General features: G+C 40.9%; 2 long non-coding RNA genes across 2 annotated transcripts in view; one reads left to right on the forward strand and one right to left on the reverse strand.

Annotated features, from left to right (window-relative positions):
• Positions 1-12,591, reverse strand: part of LOC122552768 (uncharacterized) — a 144,987-nt gene extending 132,396 nt beyond the window's left edge. The window contains exons 1-2 of the long non-coding RNA XR_015758422.1: positions 12,563-12,591; positions 12,155-12,181 (exon numbers count right to left, since the gene is read on the reverse strand). This is a non-coding gene — a long non-coding RNA (uncharacterized LOC122552768). The remainder of the gene's footprint in view (positions 1-12,154; positions 12,182-12,562) is intronic.
• Positions 1-21,947, forward strand: part of LOC148148944 (uncharacterized) — a 93,456-nt gene that overhangs the window by 38,074 nt on the left and 33,435 nt on the right. The gene's annotated exons all lie outside the window — the stretch shown is intronic.

Below are 21,947 nucleotides of genomic sequence, written 5' to 3' on the forward strand. Positions count from 1 at the left end.
CAGCAAGGCAGCCTTTGTGTGGAGCAGCAGAAAATGGGAGAGATACTAAACAAGTATTTTGCATAAGTATTTACTGTGGAAAAGGACATAGAAGGTATAGAATGTAGGGAAATAGATGGTGACATCTTGAAAAATGGCCATATTACAGGGGAGGAAGTGCTGGATGTTTTGAAATGTATAAAGGTGGATAAATCTCCAGGATCTGATCAGATGTACCCTAGGACTTTGTGGGAGGCTAGGGAAGTGATTGCCGGGCCTCTTACTGAAATAATTGCAACATCAATAGTCACAGGTGAGGTGCCGGAAGACTGGAGGTTGGCTAACGTGGTGCCAGTGTTTAAGAAGGGTGGTAAGGATAAGCCAGGGAACTATAGACCAGTGAGCCTGATGTCAGTCGTGAGCAAGTTATTAGAGGAAATCCTGAAGGACAGGATGTACATGTATTTGGAAAGGCAAGGACTGATTAGAGATAGTCAACATGGCTTTGTGCATGGGAAATCATGTCTCACAAACTTGATTGAGTTTTTTGAGGAAGTAACAAAGAGGATTGATGAGGGCAGAGCGGTAGATGTGATCTATATGGACTCCAGTAAGGCATTCGAAAAGGTTCCCCATGGGAGACTGATTTGCAAGGTTAGATCTCATGGAATACAGGGAGAACTTGCCATTTGGATACACAAAGGTAGAAGGAGGTGGAGGATTGTTTTTCAGACTGGAGGCCTGTGACCAGTGGAGTGCCACAAGGATCGGTGCTGGGTCCACTACTTTTCATCATTTATATAAATGATTTGGATGTGAGCATAAGAGGTACAGTTAGTAAGTTTGCAGATGACACCAAAATTGGAGGTGTAGTGGACAGCGAAGAAGGTTACCTCAGATAACAACAGGATATTGATCAGCTGGGCCAATGGGCTGAGAAGTGGCAAATGGAGTTTAATTCAGATAAATGTGAGGTGCTGCATTTTGGGAAAGCAAATCTTAGCAGGACTTGTACACTTAATGGTAAGGTTCTAGGGAGTGTTGCTGAACAAAGAGATCTCGGAGTGCAGGTTCATAGCTCCTTGAAAGTGGAGTCGCAGGTAAATAGGATAGTAAAGAAGGCATTTGGTATGCTTTCCTTTATTGATCAGAGTATTGAGTACAGGAGTCGGGAGGTCAAGTTGCGGTTGTACAGGACATTGGTTAGGCCACTGTTGGAATATTGTGTGCAATTCTGGTCTCCTTCCTATCAGAAAGATGTTGTGAAACTTGAAAGGGTTCAGAAAAGATTTACAAGGATGTTGCCAGGGTTGGAGGATTTGAGCTATAGGGAGAGGCTGAACAGCCTGGGACTGTTTTCCTTAGAGCGTCGGAGGCTGAGGGGTGACCTTTTGGGGGTTTACAAAATTATGAGGGGCTTGGATAGGATAAATAGGCAAAGTCTTTTTCCTGGGGTGGGAGAGTCCAGAACTAAAGGGCATAGGTTTAGGGTGAGAGGGGAAAGTTATAAAAGAGACCTAAGAGGCAACTTTTTCACACAGAGGGTGGCACGTATATAGAATAAGCTGCCAGACAAAGTGGTGGAAGCTAATACAACTATGTTTATTAAAAGGCATTTGGATGGGTATATGAATAGAAAGGGTTTGGAGGGATATGGGTCGCATTTTGGCAAGTGGGTCTACGTTGCGTTGGGATATCTGGTCAGCATGGATGGGTTGGACCAAAGGGTTTGTTTCCGTGCTGTATATCTCTATGACTCTATGACCTCAATGAAAGCAAGCAATGATCTGATGACTGTTCTTCTCCTTATACTCAAAGGTTGCAGTGCCAGAATGGAGGTCTAATAGCAGAGACCCAAACTTTAGACATGAGATTTGGGTTGATTTCAGAAGCGAGTGGAGCTGGATAGATGTAGACCCAATCAGGTGGGTCCAGGGCACAAAGGCATGAGGTAACTGCCGGATTGAGCAGGCCTGGATCAGTTTGGATAGATTTGGATCGCAATTGCAGTGTATTCGAAGTAACCAGGGAAGCCCAAATGGAGTGTGTGTGTCTGTGTGTGTGTGTGTGTAAGTTTAAATGAACTCCTGAGGAGGATAAGATTATATTGAAATATGATTTGTTACAAAGCAAGTGAATAAGGTGAATTCAGGAAGCAGACGCCCCTGAACAGGAGTCTTTCAGAGACCGGTTTAGGTATAAAATGGCACATAATTACATGGCAGCATTTGATAAGATGGAACTTGAGTTTCCATGGAACGGGAGGTAAACAGACAATGTCACTTTACCTCATACGTAAGAATAGGAAACTGAATCATAAAATAAAACAATATATTTGCAGTCTGGTGACCTACTAGAGCACTGCAAGGAGTGATGAGAAAGGCAAACAAGTGATAAAGCTGATAAGGCTACAGTTATTATGATGAGACAGTATCTGCCACAAATTGAAATCTGTATCAGACGCTAGAAAGGCACAATGAGAAAGTGTGCTACTTCCTAAAATAGGACAGATTTATGAACATTGAGAAGGAGTGATATGTATGTGATATACAGCAGAGAAGAGACTATGTAGATAGAGCAAGGGAAGAGCCACTGCAGAATATGGATATGATCATCCAGGTAGCTGGATCCAGGACAATGGTCAATGGCAATCTGTGAAGAGATTGGGCAATAGTAGGAGGTGGCAGAGAAATAAGAGTATATCTGGAGGTAAATCAGCACAAGTAGCAAAACCTAGGGCTCTAATCTAGCCAAAGGAAAAGGAAGGAGATCCAAATGGATAGTAGATATGTATTCGCTGTGAACCATGATAATGCTGGACCAAAGTGCAGAGGTAGGTTGGCTACATCATAGAGTCATTGAGTCATACAGCATGCAAACAGACCCTTCAGTCCAACTAATCCACGCTGATTAAGTTTCCCAAACTAAACTAGTCCCACTTGTCTGTGTTTGGCCTATATCCCTCCAAATCTTTTCTGTTCATGTATCTGTCCAAATGTCTTTTAAATGTTGTAACTACCACATTCTCTGGCAGTTCATTCGACATCTGAACTATATTCTGTGTAAAAATGTTGCCCCTCAGATCCCTTTTAAATCTTTCTCCTCGCACCTTAAAAATATGCTCCCTAGTTTTGAATTCCCCCACCGTAGGGAAAAAGCCCTTGCTATTCACCTTACTTTTGCCCCTCATGATTTTATAAATCTCCAAAAGATCACCCCTCAACCTCTTATGCTACAATGAAAGAAGTCCCAGACTCTCCTTATAGCTCAAACCCTTCAGTGCTGACAACATCCTGGTAAGTCTTCTCTGAACCCTCTCCAATTTAATAATATCCTTCATTGAGCAGGGTGACCAGAACTGTATAGTGTACTCCAAAAGTGTTCTTACCAACATCCTGTGCAACCTCAACATGACGTCTCAACTCTTATGCTCACTGGTCTGAGCAATGAAGGCAAGTGTGCTAAACGCCTTCTTAACCAAAGTTTGTGCGAAGATTTGTAGCTCGGGTGCTCGTTGTTGTGGTTCTGTTCGCTGAGCTGGGAATTTGTGTTGCAGACATTTTGTCCCCTGTCTACGTAGTATAAAAAATCCCATGCAAGGACTGCACAAAACACTACATAGGACAAACAGGAAGACAGCTAACGATCCGCATCCATGAACACCAACTAGCCACGAAACGACACGACCAGCTATTCTTAGTAGCCACACACGTAGGTGACAAGCAACATGGGTTCGATTGGGACAAGCCAAACAAAGAAGAGCCAGGGAATTCCTAGAGGCATGGCACTCATCCACTGATTCAATCAACAAGCATATCGATCTGGATCTACTATCCACTGCAATATACCGACCACTGCAGCGGACAGCTGGAACTGACAACCGGAAGCGGCAGATTCAAACCACTACAAATGCCGGAGAAAAGATCACAGAAGCACTTCACAGGAGGCTCCCAAGCACTGAGGATGTCACCTAGACAGTGGACGAAACGTCGCAACACAAATTCCCAGCTCGGTGAACAGAACCACAACAGCCTTCTTAACCACCCTGCCTGACGTGATGCAACTTTCAGAGAACTATGGACCTGAACCCGTAGGTTCCCCTTTTTAACAACACTAGCCATGGCCATACCTTTAACTGTATAAGTGCTACCCCTCTTTGCATTTCATTTATCCACCTGCTACTCCTCAGCCCGTTGACCCAATTGTTCAAGAGAACTTTGTAATCTTAGATAATCTTCTTCACTGTCCACTGAAGCAATCCAACTGAGGAGTTAGTCAGAGACCTTTAAGGTTTGATAATAAAGACCTTTCAAGAACTACCAATGGTAGCGATCATGAAAATAAAGACACATCAGAATTCTCTGGAACATTTGGGTAATAATTAACCCGGCACGGTGGCTCAGTGGTTAGCACTGCTGCCTGACAGCGCCAGGGACCCAGGTTCGATTCCAGCCTCAGGTGACTGTCTGTGTGGAGTTTGCACATTCTCCCTGTGTCTGCGTGGGTTTCCTCTGGGCACTCCGGTTTCCAAAAGATGTGGTCAGGTGAATTGGCCATGCAAAATTTGCCCATGGTGTTAGGTGTATTAGTCAACGGTAAATATAAGGTAGGGGGTTGGGTTACTATTTGGAGGTTGGTGTGGATTTTTGGGCCAAAAGGCCTGTTTCCATACTGTAGGGAATCTAATTTAATAACCTGACAAAACAACAAGGAAAATGAATGAGAATTAAAAGGAGAAGTGATAGCTGCAATGCCAAAAGCACAAGAGCGAGTCATTGAAGTAAACCGTATACCTTGCAGCTAGGGAAGAATGGAAAGAACAGGGAGTGGAGGAAGATGTAGACAGGGTGTGGAGGAAAGATGGGAATGTTATAACTCCAAAGGAAATCTGACGAATGTTACTGGAAGTATGCCATGGAAGCCAACATATGAGATGGAACAATATGTTGAACATCTTAAAAAGATGCTGGTGGTGGGATGAGATTGGAAGTAATTGCGTGCAAAGTATTACTGGCAGTATACCACTGTCACCTCCACCTTTATGTCTGAGCCAGTTGTGTTTTCATAGAGAGTAAGTTTCTGCTCTTTATTTCAACTGTCTTTGTTCAAACTCCTTTACCTGTTACTTTTCCTGAAGTTTGGTCCCTTTACTTCTAGCTCTTTCCTCTCATTCCCATTTCTCTTGCTCTCTTTCATCACCTTCCCTACCTTTCTCTTGTTTTTCTTTCCTTCTCTCTTTCTTCTGTTTGCCTCTCTTTCTTAGTTTCTGTTACTTCTTGCCTTTCCTTTTCCTTATCGTGAATTTATAATTTCCACTGCTCCAATTTTAATCTGTTTAACGTCACATGCAACAATCTTGAAAAAGCAAACAGTGTCAGGAATGCTTACAGCCAGGCGGCAAGGATTGCTGGTGGAGGACAACATTTCAAAGGCTCTCAGTGTCTGATTAAGAGGCCTGAAGTTGGGAAGTGGGAGCACAGTGACACCGACTGTCTTGCCCTTGCTGCCCACTGCCTCTGTCCACTCTGTTGTAACCCTTTACCCATGGCCTCCATCCTGTTATCACTCACTGAGCCTCTCCCTGGTGTATTGCCAACTACAGCTATCATTTGCATTGTAGCTGTTGAACAATATACACAACTACTCACATTAGGTTGTCCAACAGCTCTCTGGGAAGCAGCAATTCTGCTGTGTGTGTGTGTGTGGCCTAGACAGCTGGGGGTATGACCTCCAATGTTCAGCGAAGTGAGGAAGTGGTGCACAAATGGCTAGAGTCAAAATAATAAAAAACTCTGAGGTCAGTTGTAAACTTAAAGGATAGAGCACGGTTAAAGAGAGACACTCAGGGCCATGACAGATTTAATAACCCTTGTTATGCTGATAAGGATAAACTGGGGAGGCACTTACTTAAAAGTCATGGGAAGTAAGACAGAATTTACCTTTTGTCATCCAAACATTCTCCTAAATGTCCTAAATATTAACGTAAGGGAACCATTGACAGTATTGTTAAGAATGTGTATAATTCATAAAATTCTACTTTGAGGAAGACAAGTAATAGATTCAAAAAAACAGAAAAAAACATGAGGCTAGATCTTCTTCTGCTGATTTTATTGTACTCAGCTGGGAGCACCATTTTGGTGTAAATCAACTGTACAATGTAATTATGATGCATCAAATAGAATAATAAGCTGCCTAATTAGATTTATCTGTACTACAAATAGGCATGATCCAGTGTTACATAAAACAAATTTCAAAAAGTGATCTAAAACGTGAGTCACTGTGGTACTGGGTGAAGGGTTTAAGGCAGTTTGGTTTTGTACAGGTTTCACTCAAATGCCACATTTCATTCATCTTCTTAAGGTTCAATGTTTTTAAGGTCATACTAATAAGTGTTATGGACAGCATTTTTTTCATTTGTCAATCAAAGTAAACTGCTTTGGGGTGATGAAATTTAGCTGTTTATAAGCCAACATATATAAAGTTGAGTTCATGATACACCATTTAGTTAAACAACTGAAAAACATGTCGATCTTCTTGTCTCCTAGGGATAGCAATTAATTTGGCCTCCCTTTCAGGTCCAAACACAAAGAGACCTGATGATAGCCTAGCTCAGGGTTCCATTCTTAACTGTACAGGAGTCACATCAGCTCTCGAGCCTCCTCAAACCCTCCCTAATTGAGGGCTAGTGATAGCAAAGCCTGAGAGTGGTGACCCCATTGGATATGTGGCTTGTGGATTTGAGACCAGCATGGCAGCTTATCCATATTATTTAGATGACATCCAAGGAATCATTTCCATTGATTGTGGGGCACTTTATGTGGGCATGGTGCCTCTGCAACATTGAGCTGGAGCCTGACAACAAGCCTAAACTCATTTCTATGCCAGTTTGATATGATTCCTTCCAATAATCTTATTCTTGAAGCAAACTATATTAATTATGGATCCTTCAATCTACCAATGATATTCTTCACTTCACATGAGTGACACCCATCAGTCAGTAACATGAGTAAAATTTCTATTGTACAATCTGCTCTCCTACTATAGTCTTCACTGAAGGCTATTTAATTCAAAAACTAGCCACTGATTCCACTTTGCGTTCGCCAAGATCCCACTTATTTATTTATTTATTTATTTTGCTGTGTTCAAAGTATTGGGAAATTATTATTGAATCATAACACAGAATTATATAAAGAATTATTGGGAAACCACCTGCAGGTACAAAATCCCTCCCTGCTGCAATTTAATGTGTTGAAGTTAAAAACACAGACCACCTCACACTATCTAAAAACAGAAGTTGGAACCTATCTGTAATTAGACTAGATTGGCAGCTACTACATTTAAAGATTTGTTGGGGTATAGCAATATAAAATCTTATTCTCATTTATATCAAATGCTAGGTTATGTATTTGGATAAATGCGATAAGATAGAAACCAATCTTTTACACTGATATCAGAAAGAAACTCTTACGTACTCTGTAATTCAAACTGCTGCCTTTCAATCTTTACGTGAAAATATGATTAACATGAAAAGTTGTTTCTGTAGTGTGGCTTAGTTGGTAAGCTATCATGGGAAAGCTTGAGACAGACAGAGGATCATTCGATGTAACTTAGGCTGGAGATACTGATGCGAGGTTGCGACCTTGATTCTGTGCTCCATGCCTGCAACTCGTGAGCCTTCACATCAGCAGTACCACATCACAATTTGTGTCCTTCAATCTATTGCAAAGTCTTATGTACCATTTCAGAATTTAACCCCTGTATGTGTTCTAAAATGACCAAATCCAGAACAGCAATTGTGAGTTTAATTGGCAAGTGCAAATGAGAACAGGGTAGAATATGCTGTGATGTCCTCTATAGAGAGACAGCAGTTGATAGTTTCCAGTGTTCGTGCATGTGAATGGCAAATTTGAGCAAATACTACTCATGCCTGTGGAACTATTTCCTAGATACCATGCTAGGAAGTTGAACCCTTTTTCAGAAGAGCAGAGAAAACATAAACAGAAACAGAAGGAAGAAAGAAATTACCTTCATTTTTATAAGGAATTATCACTATCTAAGATGATTCTGAACACTTCACACACAACCATAAGACCATAAGACATAGGAGCAGAATTAGGTCATTCGGCCATTGAGTCTGCTGTGTCATTCGATCATGGCTGATATGTTTCTCAACCATATTCCCCTGCCTTCTCCCTATAACCCTTGATTCTCTTACAAATCAAGAACCTATCCATTTCTGTCTTAAAAACTCTCAATGATTTGGCCTCCACAGCCTTCTGCGGCAATAGGTTCCACAGACTCCCCACCATCTGGCTATAGAAATTACTCCGCATCTCAGTTGTAATGGGTCATTCCTTCACTCTGAGGCTGAGTGCTCAGGTCCTTGTCTCTTTTACTATGTGGAAGCATCTTCTCCATGTTCATTCTATCCATGCCTCTCAGTATTCTGTAAGTTTTATTGTGATTTCCCCTCATCTTTCTGAAGTATATCGAGTACAGACTGAGAGTCCTCAACCATTCCACATGTGACAAGTCCTTCATCCCCGGGACTATTCTTGTAAACCTCCTCTGGACCCCCTCCAACGCTAGCACATCCTTCCTTGAATACAGGGTTCAAAACTGCTCACAATCTTCCAAATGGGGTCTGACCAGAGTCTTCTACATCCTCAGTAGTACATCTCTGTTCTTATATTCTAGCCTTCTTGAAATAAATGCTAACATTACATTTGCCTTCCCAACTGCCAACTGAACCTGCATGTTAACCTTAAGAGAATCCTGAACTTGGACCCCCAAGTCCGTTTGTGCTTTAGATTTCTGAAGGTTTTTCCCATTTAGACAATAGTCAATACCTCTATTCTTCCTATCACAGCGCACAAACTCACATTTTTCCACATTGCATTCCACCTGCCTCTTCTTTGCCCATTCTCCTAACCTGTCCAAGTCCTTCTGCAGCCTCCCCACTTACGCAACACTACCTGTCCCTCCACCTATCTATGCGCCATCTGCAACAGTGCCTCAGTTCCTTTGTCCAGGTTGTTAATATAGAACATGAATCATTGTGGTCCCAACACTGGCCCCTGCAGAACTTCACTAGTCACTGGTTGCCATCCTAAAAATGCCCTTTTATCCCCACTCTCTGCTTTCTGCCAGTCAGCCAATCCTCTACCTATGTCAGAACCTTACCCCTTATTTTCTTTCGCAGCCTCCAATGCAGTACCTTGTCAAAGGTCTTCAAGAAATTCAAACAAAGGATTCTAACAGACTTGACAGGAATGACCTCCCCTTGATGAAGCCATGTTGACTCAGCTCTATTTTATATGCACTTCCAAGTACTACGCAATCTGATCCTTAATAATGGACTCTAAAATTTTACCAACAACCGAGTCAGGCTCACCAATCTATCAGTTCCTGTTTTCTACCTCCTTCCTTACTTAAACAGAGAAGTTAGATTAGTCATTTTCCAGTGTTCTGATACCCTCCCTGACTCTAAAAATGCTTGAAAGATCACCATTAATACCTTTACAATCTCTTCAGCTATGTCCTTCAGAACTCTAGGGTGTAATTCATCTGTTACAGGTGAATTATTCACCTTCAGACCTTTCAGCTCCCCCAGAACCTTCTCCTTTGTAATGGCCACTATACACACCTCTGCCCCTGACCATCTTGAAGCTCTGGTAAGTTCTTTCGTTGTGAAAATTGATGCAAAGTAACTATTCCGTTCTGCCACATTTTTTCATTCCCTGCAACTACTTGTCCAACCTCATTTTCAAATGGTCTGATGTCCACTGTTGGCTCTCTGTTTATATATCTAAAAAAAAACTCTTGCAATCTTCCTTTATATTACTAGCTGGCTTACCCTCATATTTCACCTTCTATTTCCACCACTACCACCGCCCTCCCCCATCTCCACTGCTTTTTTACTTATCCTCTACTGTTTTTGTTTAAGGCTCCCCAGTCCATTGGCTTTCCACTGATCTTCACACGTTGTCTGCTTTTCTTTTGCTTTTATGCTGTCCCTAACTTCCTTTATCAGCCATAGTTACCTCGTCTCCCCATTGCTATGTTTCTTCTTCCTTGGAAGGAATTTCTGCTGTGCCTCCCAAATTATCCCCAGAACCTCCTGCCATTACTGTTTCACCATCTTTCCTGCTAGGGTTCCTCTTCAATCAATTCTGGCCAACTCCTCCCTCATATCTTTGTAGTTACCTTTACTCAACTATAATACCATTACAACTGATTCCAGCTTCTCCGTCTCAAAGAATAGGGTGAATTCTATCATATTATGATCACCCTTGGGGTTCCTACACCTTAAGTTCCCTAATCAAGTCTGCCTCAGTACACATCAGCAAATCCAGAATTGTCTGTTCCCTATTGAGCTCTCCACAAGCCATTCCAATAAACCATCTTGTAGACATTCTACAAATTCTTTTTCTTGAGATCCACTGTCAACCTGATTTTCCCAGTCCACCTGCATATTGAAGCCCCCATGATTATTGTAAAAGTGCCTTTCTTAAATTCCTTTTCTAACTACTGATTTAATTTCTTCCCCACATCCTGACTACCACTGGGAGGCCTGTACATAAATCCCATCAGGGTCTTTTCTCCCCTTATGCCTTCTGACTCTATATCAATTCTTGTTATCATTTTAATTTCATTTCTTATTAATAAGGCAAGCCTGTTCCCTCTGCCCACCTGCCTGTCCTTTTGATAGAACATGTATCTTTAGATATTTAGTTCCCAGCCCTTGTAGTCATGACTCTGTGATACCCACAACATCATACCTGCCAATTTAAATCTGAGCCAAAAGCTCATTTACTTTGCTTTGTATAGTGCATGAATGTTAGTACAACAAAGTGCCATACTGACAGCCCCACTTCTCATAGTTATCCCTTTATCTGCTGAGACTGATGTTTGATTCCCGAGTCTTTCCATACTCTCTGTCCTATTACTTGCTCTGGAAACTTTAAGTAACAGTTGCTGCGGCAGATCGTGGAATATAAGGTCACCTCAACAAGGAGGCTCCTCCACTGGTCTGATGGGAGGGGAACCCAGCCACTTAACATTTCCCTTCAATGACTGTGTTCCCTCCATTAATTGCAGGACCCACTTTGTGATATGAAGGCCCCAGCACCAGGATGCTGGGCCTGCTGCAGGGAGACCTCCTCCTTTGAACTGTCAGTCTCTGTTGTGGCAGAGGGAGCCACTCCACCACCAGCAAAATGGCTGACAGGCTACAGTCCTTCCTAATTGGGGCAGGCAGCCAATCCACTTCCCAGCCAGCCCCTGGAAATGCTCCCTGGAAGTGGAAACGCATCCATTTGTGGCTACATCCTGATGTCTCCCTACCATTTTCCCAGCCTCTAATCCTACCCAACAGGATTGGGAAATTTCAGCCACTGTTTTCAGTGATGCTACTTGGGTGAAGATCTTGCAGTTGTTCTTCGTCATGTAAGTGTTAAGGGTACTTTATATCCACCTGAATAAGCATTTCAGGAATGGCAGGTTTGACAATATATTGCTCTTTCATCTTGTACAAATAAATACAAAAGATAAGAAATACTTAGAATTTAATCTTTTTTAAAAATTATAGTGGTGGAACAGTGAAGGTTTTAGTTTCTTCCAACTAAAAGGCTTTGAGGGTGTTGCTGACTGATTATGAATGCCAAAAAGCGATCAGTGGTGTGAATTGTCATACAATGACAGTAACATGTGTACGTACTGGAATCGAAAAATAATGAATTAATGTTTTGTATAATGTTACAGCTCATTAAGAATGTGTTATTGCCGCAGGGTTCCTCAGTGTCATTATAAACAAGAACAATCACTGAATGATTGGTTGGCTGTCCCTTTTTTTTGCAGTCACAAGCATTGGCAAGAGAAAAACTAACAAGGCCCTTGTCTTATTCCCATCACAGTCACTGAAATGTCTGTCTGGTTTCTTTTTGGCTGCTGCACAGGTTTGGAAGCAAACAAAGGCCAATTCAGTCTCTGATTGACTAACCACCTGCTGTAATCTGACAAAGATGATCATCACAATACACAAGAGCTATTAGGCCAATGCATACACATTGAAATTTATGTGCTAGCATCACTTGGGTTACTTGCTGCAGAAAGAAAATACTTAATCTGCTCAGTTCCTTTTCCGATAATTCAAAAATACGGCTTTCATACTCACTGCTCCATGAAGATTACGCCTTTGAGACTGTACAAAAGAAAATGATGTAAATTGGAATCAAATCAGCATTTCACCTTCAACAATTGCAAGTATGACATTCTTAGCAACAAAGAATCTTTCAAAGCATGCAACCAGAACTTTTCACAGCTGAAATGATTATGAATGGATAATATAGGATAGCTTGCCTTTTTGAGAAGAATTTGATCATAACCTGCTTAAACTAGCAATAAAGTTCCTATTTTTGTGTAAATCCAATGTAGCAACACATATATTTTATTTAAATGAATGTTTGACTAGCAGATTTGTACACAGTGGACAGAATCTAATTCCCTCCTCTTTAATGACGCTTGGTGGCAGGAGGGCATTTAGTCAAATAGGAGGTTGCCAAATGAGGACTTCTTTACTTACTGCATTCTATTGTACATAAAGCACCTTGAGGCTTCACCAAAATCTCTAAAAATGAAGGATAGTGGGATTATAGTTCATGTCATCTTGTTCCAAATACTGTGCATATATACATATACCACTAGAATCATGCTTGATGCATGAACACACACATAAACATTTCCTAGTTTATGTTATTGCTGAAGATGTTATGAAACTAAGATATTATATGACATATAATGGTCAGATCCACAACTGCAAATGCACCTTATGTGGTCAATATGTATTAACAGATGTAAAAAGTTTAAGACCTGTAGAGTGTCTAATACAGGCCTACACATGACAATAAATGTTAGGCACAATAAGACCCTAAATGCACTTGAAGACATTAAAGAGCATTGTCACTGAACACCATAAATAGACACAAGGTAGTAGCATGATCTGCGAAAAACCATCTTTCTTTAAGATTTATTTTACTTGGCTGTAGTTGCAGCAAGTTACAAAAGAGTATTCCAGACATATGTATCACAGTCGCTGCTTTTCTTTCATTAGTTTTATCAAACACAACTTTAAACTGCACCCTATTTTTGCTTCTGAGGAAAGAAAAGGCTCAGGTGTAACAATTTGCAAACCTTTAGCAGTAACTATAGGAATGCTATTGAGCAGAAGTTCACTTCTACATGGTATAACTCTTGCTCTTCCAAATACTTAAACTTTTTTGTTCCTATTATTTGAGCTCCTTAGTGAACAGTTTATCTGCAACATGTTCATCAATGCTTGTGAAGCAATGGGATTATTCTTTCTGCTGAGCCAGAATACGTAGCTTCGAATCCCACCCCAGGACTTCATGGCCACAGGGGTTACGTCCTAATGTGGCCGAATAGATTATCAACCTATCAAATGATTATCAATCTACAAAACTCTTACCAGGCAGTGCAAATGGGAGAGTTCCCAGATTTGCTAGAACCAGTGCAACAGCTCCCTCGTCTTTAAAGACTCCATGCATAGGTTCTCATTATGAGCAAGTGCGATCCATATTCCAAGGGTCTACTACACACTTAGTTAATGAATGCAAAGATTGTAATTTACCTGGATGGGCGTGATTATAACATTCATCCACTGATGGCCACAACTGAAACTAACATGCAATTTTCTTCAGGGCAAGGCTTGTACCTCATTGATGCATAACTACTGTCACAATCAGGCAGAGCAGCATATTCTGTATTACTCTTGAAGATGGTAGATTTTGCTCTTTTGCAATGACTGAATATGTCACGTGATGAGAAAATTGGGTGGAAGACTATTTACTGCAACTTTGCTTAATCACCCATTTAAGACACACAAAGAGAATATTTACAGGAGAAACACAATCATAACACACAGGATATTTGGGTCTCAATAGATCAGACCCAGAAGATGACAAACAAAGCACTGACTGATTGGCGTGTTTCACAGTACAAACCCAGCAAAGTATCCAAGATTACCTTCGCTCCAGGTGTTTCATGCAACTTTATCCTGGAAATGTGCTTTATCACGAAACAAGAGAGCAAACCTAAACCAATGACAGATACGACCCACAACCTTGAGCCAGAACAGTCAACAACAATCTCAGAGCATTGTTTGACAGCATTTTTTAGCTGAAATATCTGAATCATGCAATGTAAAACAGACAATAAGGATATGGACTAGCAAAACTGTAACCTTGCTATTGCCTGGAATATTACCTAAAAATCATTGGATGCAAATGCATTTCTCCCGGTTATCTCAACATCCATTATCTTAAGTAGACTCTCACCAGAGTACCAGAAAACAACATATTTCACTATTGGTCAGAGTATAGGGCAAATTGGCAGAACTTATTGGAATAAAGCTTCCTGTTTTTAACCATCACCTTGCAGTTGATCAAACCAGTTTTTCAAGATTACAAAGATGGAGTAGTTCCTGACAAACTGTTAGGTAAAGAAGTCAAATACTGGAGAACAAATTAAAAATTGGAAAGCAGCAAGATGAAGTCTGTCGTATAAACTATCACAGGAATTAATTTGCACAGTAGGTTATCATTGATGGCTAATCAGGAAATAATTAGTGTATTTTTGTAAAGAGAAGGGATTGAGCAATTTATGAAAACAGATGCTGTGATCTGGGAAAAAGCAATGAACATGTTGGACCATTTCCTGTTTATAAAGTTGTTGTTCTTCTGTTCTTAAATACTAGAAGCAAGCCGTAACTATATTCAGGTATTAATTCTCATAATATTTGTCAATTAATGTAAGACAATTGATTGGACCTTCTACAGACATAAAAGGAAACATATTTATTTAGTGTTTCATTGTTTCTGATTATTTTATGTTCACCAACATGAAATATGGAAACTCCTATAAAGGTAAAGGCTGCAGATGGTTTTCATGCCAAAACGTTTTGCAGAAAGCAATCTGAGGAATAGGAAGTTATTCTATTTTTTGTTAATGTTGCTTGAAGAAGAAATGTTGACCTGAGCATCAAGGGGTGGGAGCTTTCTATGTGTGTTATAGCATCTGATGTGTGTTTTGCCTCCAGCAGGGCATCGTTACTTGTTGTGGCAATGTTTATGTTATCCCTTGTATCATAAGAAACTAGGATAGGGGTAACATGGTATTGAAACATCCAACAGACAGTTATTATTGCTCACGAATACATACAAATATTACACTCACAGGCACAGGTCTGGGTAACGTTAAGATATTGAATTATAAAGAGCAACATGCTTCTAGTCCCAATTTAAGGTGAAGTCTGAGACCTTTATACCCTCAGGTCACAAACTATTACACAGTGATGATATCAACAGCATCTCTCTATCTGTGAGACACAATACAACAGCAACTTTAATAACAACATCAAGAAAGAAATTGGAGACTCACTTCAATGTATGACCCAGAGGGTGGCACCTCTGATGGTGCAGCATGGGCGGCACCATGGCTCAGTGGTTAGCACTGCTGCCTCACAGTGCCACAGACCTAGGTTCGATTCCAGTCTCGGGCAACTGTCTGTGTGGAGTTTGCACATTCTCCCCGTGTCTGCGTGGGTTTCCTCCAGGTGCTCCGGTTACCTCCCACAATCCAAAGATGTGCAGTTCAGGTGAATTGGCCATGCTAAATTGCCCTATAGTGTTAGGTTCATTAGTCAGAGGGAAATGGGTCTGGGTGGGTTACTCTTCGGAGGGTCGGTGTGGACTGGTTGAGACGAAGGGCCTGTTTCTACACTGTAGGGTATCTAATCTATCTAAAAAAAAAAAATCCCTGAGCATTTCAGCACAGTGTCAACTTTAACTATTATCTGGAGTTACTTTCTACTCCACTGTCAATAAGCTGTTTAATGTATTAAACCATGCTTTTACTAAGCTACTGCTAGCTGAATACCAGGAGCCTTGAGAAATATTCTATTGCATATCTTTTATGACAAGGCTCTTTGTGGCAGATATCAGGGTTCTAGCTTCTTCAACAATCTGACAACTGCATTACCATAGCTCAGAATTTATCTTGCTTTGTCTTAAATAAAAATGTGTTAACACTGTAACATTCAACAGTTGTTGAACCTTTCTAAAGGTACCAGTGCAAAATGCAATTAAACTAGCCAATGGGATAGGTAGCTATGTGAGATGCTCGCTAGTATCTGCTAATATTGCTATGTGACTGGCCATTTGCCAAATTATAAAAAGTCTGAGTTGATTCAATCTTTTAGCCTCCCACTAGGGGCCTTTCTTATTTCTACTTGTGCAATGTCCTTCTGGCATTACTCACTGCCATGTCCTCTCCCATGGCAATGAAGCAGAGTAATATCTAATGCACTAAGTCAAACCATTATGGAGATCGTAAAAGTTTTGCAGAAGTTAACCTCAGAAATATGTGGCTGACTCTTGCTAACTGCTCTTAGGTTCAGGATCTATGGGTGGATTTTTCTGATCCTTTCAATCATGGGCGAGAAAGTTGGGAAAATACGATGAAGTTGAAAAAAGGCAGATTCCCAAATTGGAGAAAAAGTTCTGATTTTCCTGTTAAGGCTTAAACTGTGAGTTTTGAATCTGGCTAATTAAAGGTGACTACCTTCACATCCATGCATTTGCATCTAATTATAAGCTATCTCTTCATTGCTATGCAGCTCTGAATTCTCCGCTCCTTCCTGGAGAAAGTAGACAGCATCAATTCTTGACGTGAAAGTCAAAGTGGTTCACCTGGCTGTAGGAGATTGTCTTTTTTTTTGTCCAGGCCATCGGACGACTGTTTTCACCACAACATTCCTGCATACTCCATAGACTCAGTCTATGTCAGCATCCCCAAAACATCAGTCTCACCACATTAATAAGGCTGCTTTCAGACTAACTCAGAAATCACTTTAGCCTTTCAGGCCTTCACTGTGGAACTCAGGTATATTCTCCCACCAGGTCACTTTCCCCTCAGGTATATGTTTGTCATGCCATACATCTGCATGGATGGATCTTACTAGTTCTTAACTTACTTTATTAATGCTCACTTACTTTATGCTTACTTCAAGGCTACCAGTCTATGTGACTTGCATTGTTTCTCAGGGAACAGGCTCTTCAATGTTAACATACAGGACTGTCAGTCTCTGTGTCTTGTATTAGTTTTCAGCACAAAGGGAGAGAGAGAGAGACATATCAAAGCACTGAACAGTCAAGGGAATGGACATGTCACTGTGTGGCACCATGCTGCGTTAATGTCACTGCTGCAGTACATGCCAGCAAAGTGCACAGCAAACATACAGCATGTGCTTCAGCCAATGGCTACATCTGAAAGTCAAAGGGAAAAAGCCCTTAGTGGGGTCAGGAGGGCTATAATCAGTTAGGGAGTGCCACCACAGACTGGCCAGGGTCTTGTCTGATTACAGTTTATGGATTAGGCCACAATCAATCAGCTACTTGGTCTTACCAAATCTGGGAATCCATCAACATGCAGTCTGTCAGTTGAACCATGGACAGTCCTGCACAGTCTAGAGATTATGAGTTGATCATTTGGGTTCTGTAGACATAACAGCCCAAGGAGCAGACCAGTAGACATGTCTTCCAAACAGTCCAAGAGGTGAATTGCACTCAGTCCTGTGGAATCAGTCATTGATGCTCAGGAGGCTAATTGGTGGCAGTTCACAGAGCCCTGAGGTAAATAGGAAACTCAGGTCTGAGATTGGATTTTATTGCACTGGGTAATTGAGGAAATGATTACAGTGAAAGTGGGCAATTAAGGATAGAACGGCAGGACTCATAGAATCTCTAGTGTCCTTTGGCCCATTGAGTCTACACTAACCCTCCAAAGGTCATCCCAAGCCAGACTCACCCTATCCCTGTGGCCCTACATTTCGTGTTGCCAATCCACCTAACCTGCACATCTTCGGACTGTGGAAAGAAAACGGAACACCCGGAGGAAACACACGAGGAGAATGTGCAAACTTCACACAGACAGTCACCCAAGGTGGAATTGAACCCATGTACCCAGTGCTGTGAGGCTGCAGTGCTAATGACCAAGCCACTGTGCCACACTAGTTGAGCACAGGAAGGAAGGGGAGCATGGGAGGAGGTGTTTGCACTGGTCACTATCATTCTGGCCTCAACATGGGAACATTATAAAGTCAACAAAGGCACAGTGATTCACAAAGCCATGGACCGGGATAAATCAGGGATATTAACGATTATAAAGGAAATGGAAGGAAGCTAAAGTTCACTGGGGACACAGGAACAGGAACATAAAACAGAATATAAAATATGGGGGAGATCATCCTGCATCTCATTTTAGAGTCTGCAAGTCAGAGGAGTGGACACAAAGTTGAGAACTTACCATCTTTGATTCAAAGTTAACTGCGCAATGAGACAAAGTGGCTGCCACCACATGGAGAGAGGTCAAAAGAGGTCACTGTTTTGTACAGATGCCACACAGTTGCTTCTTGAAATGTGCTGGGTCATAAATTTTCACTGGAGCAGTAATGATGACAGCTACCCATTCATTCTGATGTTGCTCCAGCAGATGATGCAGTTCAGTGGTGATGGCTGGGGACATTGTCAGTTTGTGCCTGCATTGTGTTTCCAGGAGCTGTAGAAAATGACAGTGAAATCGGTATCTGCGAGGTCTGGTTGTTTGTCTGCACTTCCTTGGTGGATCTTGACCTTCTGCTTGTCCCTCTGGAGTCTGTGCAGCAGCTGTTGAAGATTCCTCTTCTTGTGGGCCTTGCTGACAACTTTGTAAATGTTGTCTCCTTCAGTGCTATCTCCACTTGTACAGTAGAGCTATAAGGAAACTATCACTGCCATGTCCGTATCAAACGGGTGAGATGATAATCAGTGGGGAATATCAGAAATGGAACAGAATTTCAATTATGTTGCAAGAGCAAATTATTGCAGATGCTGAAAACAAAAAATGCTGGAGATCACAGCAAGCCAGGCAGCATCTGTGGAGAGAAAGCAAGCTGACAAGTCAAATCTAGATGACTGTTCATCAGAGCTGATATGAATTAGCCATACCTTTTGTGCCACTTTCTTCCTTTGTTTTCACGAAGTACTGGCTTGGATGGAATAGAATTGTCTTCATGGCAACCAAGGGTCTTCACAGGTTTAAGCTATTATTGGTTTATAATCTTTAAGTTTGTTTTACTTTGTGTGTTTTTGATATAAAAATAAAAAAAACTAGATCACTCCTGTTATCTAATCACAACAGAGAAGCCCAACAGAGAAAGTAGGTCAGTTTGTGAATCAAATATTTGATGTATAATTAACAAAAACAAGCTTTGTGGAAGGAGTACAAAGAAAAATATCAGAAGGTATTTTATCAAAGCGCTTCTGTTTTGAAAGAAAGGTAGTTATTTTTCTTTTTCACTGCCTATCAGCTTTAGTTCTTATCTATTATTATTCTGGCTTTTGCTTCCACATTCTTAAATGCTTAAAGACCGAGGGCCAGATGTTTGCAGAACCAGCACAAAAAGGCCTTTAAAAATTGCCAGAAAGACCCAATTCCAATATTCCCCCTCCATTCCCAACTCTTGCATTTTCCTCTGGTGCAGCATAAGGGTGCAGGTAGTGAGCCTGGTAGATTCCATTGCACAGATGGGGAACACATACTCCCCTGAAATTTTTATGAGAAGCGACCAGCTTCTCAAGGGCTCATGTTTCCTCGGCCCCTCAGAGAAGGTTAGATTATTTACATAGATTAGATTAGATTACTTACAGTGTGGAAACAGGCCCTTCGGCCCAACAAGTCCACACCAACCCTCCAAAGAGCAACCCACCCAGACCCATTCCCCTACATTTAACCCTTCACCTAACAGTACGGGCAATTTAGCATGGCCAATTCACCTAACCTGCACATTTTTGGACTGTGGGCAGAAACGGGAGCACCTGGAGGAAACCCACGCAGACACGGGGAGAATGTGCAAACTCCACACAGACAGTTGCCTGAGGCGGGAATTGAACTCAGGTCTCTGGCACTGTGAGACAGCTGTGCCACCGTACCACCACTTTTTTTTTCTTTCCCCGCATGGGTTAGCGCTCGTTTGCATGTATTAGCTCTAGAATTACCACAGTTATCCAAGTAGCATTTGGAGCGATCAAAGGAACCATAACTGATTTAATGAGCCATTCGCAGTTTCACTGTACTGTCCGTGAGTACTTAGACATTCATGGCTTAATCTTTGAGACAAGCATATGCTACTGGCAGGATCAACCAGGTAGGCGTGAATGATAGACTAGATTTGGGAACCTTTCAAAAATTATGTTCAATAGATCTTATCCATGACCCTTCCATGCCCTCAAGCGTCCCCATTCTCCCCATGGGCTCTACATAGCCCCCTACATCTTCCTGCCCCTTCATGACACAGAATTTCCCCATTTCCTTTCATAGTTCCCTGTATACTCCATACCTATTGTGGCCTATAGAACCAACTATTGAACCATATAATAAAATTTGCAAGTGTTGTTATGTATTTAAGGAAAAAATGTCAGAAACCTCATTTGAAAATATAACTGCTGTTCTTACTACCTTATATAAATGTCAATCTGACAGAATTTATAATGTAAATAATGGAAACATTTCCTCACGTCATAGCATCAACATATCCAAATAAAATATAGATATTGAAAGAAAAAGATCAAAGAAAAAAACTTACTACATCCCCATATAACTGTTAATCAATCAAGGTGAGCACTATACTTTCATCTGTGAAAACAGATTTCTCCTGAATCAATCCATTAGTGAGGCTTGAAGCTCAACCAATCATTCATAACTAAGCAATCTGTGAACTATAATAACAAAAGCAGATAGCCAGGTAGCTGTTTCTTCAGATGGCCTTATTCCGAATGTCTGGCTGAGCTTCAAGATTCACTGAAGGATTAGCTCAGATGTTGGTGTGTTTTTGCAGGCTAAATGCAATGACTGATATATGAATTTATAGTAAGTTACTCCTCCTTTGAATTGTTTGTTTCCATGTCTAAGTTTATTTCGCAGACTAAGACAGAAGTGAAGTAAAGCTTCTATTATTTATACTATTCTTACGGTCCTCAGGGAGACTGTTAACATTTAAAAAGATATTCAAACTTCAAATTAATAGCTAAGAGAATGTCTCATCAAAATTTCACATTTTAAGATGTTTACTGCAACAAATGACTAAAGACAACTTAACAAAACAATCTTTTCAATCAACTTAAAATTTAAACCACAGAACAGAAGGTTCCCTTTCCATTCTTAGCCCAACCAAAAATACACATTGACCAGGTTTACTTATTTACTTGATATACATTACAGTATCCTTCATATAGAAAGTCATTTTCACCCGAATTATTCTAAAGGATTCTTAACTGTCAAGGATATATTCCTGTTCTTTTTTTAAATTTTCAGATGGTAATTTTCAGTTTTAGAACTGGATCTCACAGTGGTGTTTTCTTTTGCCAGAAATGTTTCCTCTAGCCCAAGTTAGGCCAATCCCTACTAAAGTGCTCTTCTCAATCAGAACATGAACTTCCACCTGAATCCCTGTATGAAAAGGCATGCAAATTCTTTTAATGTTCCTTATTGATCCAGGCAGACTGAAAGACAAGGTCTATCAAATTCAGTGATATTCCAGGATAGCTTGAAATCTGACTGTCACAATATCTTTTTCTGCATCCTTCCCTACAGTAATGTGAATCACATGTCTACTATCTAGGTAGAAGTGCTATTTAGTGATTCTTGAGGTTCCAAATCTCTTTCATCTTGGAATTAAATGGATGGTTTTTGGAATAGTTGTTTACAATCCAACACTCTCAATGCTGTACAGGCTTTGGAATGTCATTCCTGAGGCAGATTAGAATTAGAATTAGAATTAGCCTTTATTGTCCCACATACTCCAATGGGTACAGTGAAAAGATTATATGTCGGCACTTAGAACACCTTCTCAAGTA

This window comes from Chiloscyllium plagiosum, unplaced genomic scaffold (assembly GCF_037043375.1).
Source record: "Chiloscyllium plagiosum isolate Xiang-an unplaced genomic scaffold, Cpla_swu_hap1 HiC_scaffold_10, whole genome shotgun sequence".
In the NCBI taxonomy this organism is placed as follows: domain Eukaryota; kingdom Metazoa; phylum Chordata; class Chondrichthyes; order Orectolobiformes; family Hemiscylliidae; genus Chiloscyllium; species Chiloscyllium plagiosum.